Source organism: Glycine max, chromosome 1, assembly GCF_000004515.6.
Source record: "Glycine max cultivar Williams 82 chromosome 1, Glycine_max_v4.0, whole genome shotgun sequence".
Taxonomy (NCBI): domain Eukaryota; kingdom Viridiplantae; phylum Streptophyta; class Magnoliopsida; order Fabales; family Fabaceae; genus Glycine; species Glycine max.
The window spans coordinates 31,762,115-31,767,624 of NC_016088.4; positions in this window are offsets into that span (position 1 = coordinate 31,762,115).

Here is a 5,510-nt window from a genome sequence, read left to right on the forward strand (position 1 = left end):
ATCAACATTTCAGCCAGCAATTCAATCACCAAAACTCAAATTCACAATAGACACAATCATAAGGAAACCTAAAAGTTCAAGAAAAGGTTCACAATCAAAGACTCTCTAAGAATTTTGCATGAACATGATAAGGACTAATTAACATGAAAGATTTGACTCAAATCAAATAATAGGTTAAAATAATTTCATACACTCATGAAGCTAGAGCTTAGCTACACACCCCCTATAATAGCTAAGCTCACCCCCATGACAAAAAACATGAAAATACAAAAAAAAGTCCTTACTACAAAGACTACTCAAAATGCCCCGAAATACAAGGCTAAAACCCTATACTACTAGAATGGCCAAAATACAAGGCCCAAACGAAGAAAAAACCTATTCTAATATTTACAAAGATAAGCGGGCTCATGCTTAGCCCATGGGCTCAAAATCTACCCTAAGGTTCATGAGAACCCTAGGGCCTTCCCTTGGATCTCTAGCCCAATCTACTTGGAGTCTTCTACCCAATGCCCTTGCGGGATAGGATTGCATCAGTTGACGTCCATGTTTTATTTCCAGTTTCTCTTTAACAATATATGATGAACCATGTTGTTTTAATGAAAATCTAAATTGATTCGACCCTATTTCTGGTGTAAAATTTGCAATACTTCAACAATGCATCATTCTCATACATCCATGCTTTTCATTGGTTGCGTTGCTCATTGCATTCTTTCCTTGAAATCAGAACTGTAATCATTGTTATCAAAAGGAAAGAACATTCTTTACGACGCCTTTACCAAATGCGTGCTAGAGCTAGAGTAATGGGTGAAATACATGAGGTACAAGAGCGGATGAAGGCCGACATGGAGGCCATGAAAAAGCAAATGGCCATAATGATGGAGGCCATCATGAGTATGAAGAAGATAACGGAGGTCAATGCGGCTGCAGTTGCCGCTACCAACGTCATTGTTGAGGTTGATCCGACTCCCCCATCTGGCCTCAACCAAATAAATCATCCAACCTTGGATATGGTAGGTCAGGGAGGAAAAAAGTTAGGAAGTATGGGTGGCCCCCTTTTTGTGCAAATTCAGAACAAGCATGCCTTCCCACCATATGGCTTGCCTCCCAACTATACACCACCCGATGTTGCACACACTCCCGATGAGAATGTCAATAACTCCACTCACATACTCATTGAGAGCCAAGAACCTCAATTTGATTATGCACGTGTCTCTCAACCCATGGGAGAGACACATGAAGTACCCCGAGACCACAATCTAGCCGATTTTGAACCTCACCTCGAATATGTCACTGAGGGGCAAGCAGTTGGTGGTGTACCCCTGCCAAACATTTTGCAGGGCGTTCAATTTTGCCCACAACCACAACCCTTGCATTTCGTAGTGGGGAGAGTCCCTCCTGCTATGGTAGAAAGGGTAAAGTTTGATAATATAGAGGAAAGGCTATGGGCCATTGAAGGAGGTGGAGATTATGCTTTCGTTGACATGGTAGAGTTGTGCCTAGTCCCTGACATTGTCATCCCTCCAAAGTTCAAGGTGCCAAACTTCGATAAGTACAAGGGTACTACCTGCCCCAAGAATCACCTGAAGGTGTATTTCAGGAAAATGGGAGCATACGCGAAAGATGAGAAACTGTTGATGCATTTCTTTCATGAAAGTCTTATTAGTGCAGCCGTCACCTGGTATACTAACTTGGAACCTTCCCGAGTCCATTCTTGGAAGGACTTAATGGTTGCTTTCATTAGGCAGTATCAGTACAATTCTAATATGGCTCCGAATAGGATGCTGCTACAAAGCATGTGTAAAAAAGAGCATGAATGTTTCAAAGAATATGCCCAACGGTGGAGGAACCTGGCAGCTCAAGTAGCACCCCCAATGACGGAGGAGATTATAACAATGATAGTGGACACGTTGTCGGTGTTCTACTATGAGAAGATGGTGGGTTCCATGCCTTCAAGCTTTGCTGATTTAGATTTCACCGGCGAAAGGATCGAAGTTGGTCTAAGAAGAGGAAAATTTGATTATCCTGCTTTGATGGATGGGAAGCTTGGGGCAAATGGAGAGAGTAATAAGGAGGGAGGAACCCATGTTGTGACCATTGTTCCTACATGGCCAAATTTCCCACCAGCTCAACAATGTCATTACTCAGCCAATATCGGCTCTTCTTATTACCCACCACCCTATCAGCCAAGAATACCCAATCAACCACAAAGGCCACCCCTAAATCAGCCACAAGGCCTGCCTGCCGCACATACAATACCGAACACCACCCTTAACACAAACCAAAACACTAACTAGGGAAGGAATTTTCCAGCAAAAAAGTTTGACTTGCTCCCATATCTACTCGATAATGCAATGGTAGCCATAACCCCAGCCAAGGTTTCTCAACCTCCATTTTTCGGAGGATACGACTCGAATGCAACATGTGCTTATCATGGAGGAGTTCCGGGGCATTCCATTGAGCATTGTATGACCCTAAAGCATAAGGTGCAAAATCTAATTGATGCGGGTTGGCTGAAATTTGAGGAGAATCGCTTGTGAATTCTAACTTTGGCAAGCGACACTGTGCATAGGAAAATTTGAAGGTTGTTGTTAGATGTCTCTAATGACTCATTAGGATTTTCAAGTTTATGCCATTACTGTAACCAACAGTCACAATGATAATAATATGGATAAATTTGATGTCTCTTGTTCTCTCACAATTACAATCCTTGCTTATTTAACTTCCACTAGAATATAAGTGTAAGCCGTTGGTTTGTTTGCTTGGGTGACCTACGCTTTTGAGTTGATCTCCAAGTCTGTTCAATCAGATACTACTCGTTTGGTGAGGGTGCTATAAACGACGAGTAAAGTAAAAAGTAAAAAAAAACATTTGATTGACTGTGTTTCAAATAAAAAGTACAAATATTCATGTGACCTCGTTTTATCATTCCTGGAAGTTTGTCTTTTTGAGAGAAAAGTGAGCTATCAAGAATAGGCGTCATTTGACTTAATCTGTCAATTGAAAACCCTTCAAATATTTCTCGTCCTTAAAAATTGATTTTCGAGAATCTGCACAGCTTCTTTCATTTTTTTCCTTGCTACAAGGTCATGACAAAAGACAAAGCCCTACACTGGGGCAATGAGAGGCACCATGCATAAGCCTCAAGCGAACCTAGGGACAGATCAAAATTTCTCACCCAGTAGGTTGAAAACCCGAAAGGGTGGCCTAAGCAAAAATTAGGGTTGATAAAAAAATAAAATAAAAAAGAACAATCAGGGGCGTGTTATTAAGGTTTTGTCCCAAAATCCAAACTACAAAAGGATCTAAATCAAGATTTGGAATGACACATGGCCATGTTTCAACATCCCAAACACTAATTTATCCCTTGCTACCCCCTGAGCCAAAGCATATTTGTTTTCTAAAAACAACGAAAGAAAAGGCATAAGCAAAATAGAAACTCTGAGTAGGAACCACCACTAACTAGTAGGAAGAGCAATGCAAACAACACATGCATGAAGTTGGGCAACAATGAAAAGAAAAGAAAAGAAAATCCGCCAAAGGCGACTAAAAAAAAGAAAAAAAATAGACAGAAGATCTCCAAATTCTACAAGAAAGGCACAAAAGTACAATGAAAGATTAATGTATGAGACAAAACGAGTAAAGCCCAGCCCAAAAGGTACAAGCAACGCTCTTGTGGTTCTTACTCAATGTAACCCTTAAACACTCTTTCAGCTTCTCTAATCCTTTCTTTCATAGCCCTCTTACCCCTGACCACGTTATAAACCCAATAAAGCCCATGTGGATCAAGGAATGACTAATTTTGCTTTAAGTTGGGATTCTAGAATGGAACCCGCGCACGCTAGTGATTGTTAAAAAAAACATGTAAAAAGAAAGAAAAACCCCTGAGGTTCACACTTGCACATTTGAGAAGAAAACTCATTTGACCAAGAGCTCGTGGAAGATGTCCAAACATTTGATGTTAGTCTCATGCAAACTCTTTAGGAGTTCTTTAGAATCCAAGGGTAGCTTCGTTATATAGATTCTTTCGTGATCAGCCCATGTCATCAAGTTTTAGCGGGATCAACAAACCCTTGGTATCACTCTATTAGGAAAGTTTCACTTGGTGCACAATCGATCCCAAAGCCTTACGTTTTTCTTGTTGTGCAAAATAATCAAAGTTTTTAAAAGGAAAAGGGAAAACCCTAGCATCAATATTTTGATTGATTGAATGTCAAACGGCTCCATTGCCATCACTCAAATTTTCAAGTGATTAAACAAAACATACACTCTGATGGAGTTCCCAAGGAGATTTGCAAAAAAAAAAAAGAGAATGAGGTTGCACAAATTATCGGGTCTTCTAGAAAAAGACAATCAATCTATGTTTTCCACAAAAGAAAAAAAGGGGCAAAAAGAATCAAATCAAGAAAAATAGGAAATAATGTCATCAGTGTTAGTCGATGAATACGACTAACTTCCTTTAATGGTGATTTTCCACCATGAAGATGCAGCGGAAGACAAAGGAGAAGAGGTGAGAGGAGGCGTCATCCACTAGGGAATAAGCCATGGAAGAAGGAGCTTCACCACCAAGATGAGCCTTGGATAAGAAGCTTGGAGAGGATGCTTCAATGGAGAAAAATAAAGAGGGAGAGAAAGAGAGGGGGGGAGCACAAAATTGAAGGAAGAAAAAGGGAGAGAAGTTGAACATTGAGTTGTGTCTCACAAGACTCTTATTCATCAAAGTTACAACAAGTGTTACACATGCTTCTATCTATAGACTAGGTAGCTTCCTTGAGAAGTTTTCTTGAGAAAACTTCCTTGAGAAGCTTCTTTGAGAAAACTTCCTTGAGAAGCTTCTTTGCGAAAACTTCCTTGAGAAGCTAGAGCTTAGCTACACACACCCCTCCCATAACCAAGCTCACCTCCTTGAGAAGCTAGAGCTTAGCTACACACACCCCTCCCATAAGCTCACCTCCTTGAGAAGCTTCCTTAAGAAGATTCCTAAAGAAGCTAGAGCTTAGCTACACATACCTCTCTAATAGCTAAGCTCACCTCCTTGAGATGAGAAGCTAGAGCTTAGCTACACACCCCCTATAATAGCTAAGCTCACCCCTATGACAAAATACATGAAAATACAAAAAAAATCCCTACTACAAAGACTACTCAAAATGCCTTGAAATACAAGGCTAAAACCCTATACTATTAGAATGGCCAAAATACAAGGCCCAAACGAAGGAAAAACCTATTCTGATATTTGCAAAGATAAGTGGGCTCATACTTAACCCATGGGCTCAAAATCTACCCTAAAGCTCATGAGAACCCTAGGGCCTTCCCTTGGATCTCTGGCCCAATCTACTTGGAGTCTTCTATCCAATGCCCTTGCGAGGTAGGATTGCATCAAATACTTATGTAAATTGTATCAAACTCCTCCAATTTATTGTTATTTTATAGTGTTGTAATTACTTTCTGTTAAATATAGGTAATAAATACTTAGTACTTCCATTTTGTGTGTTTAATAATAATTTTCTCTCAAT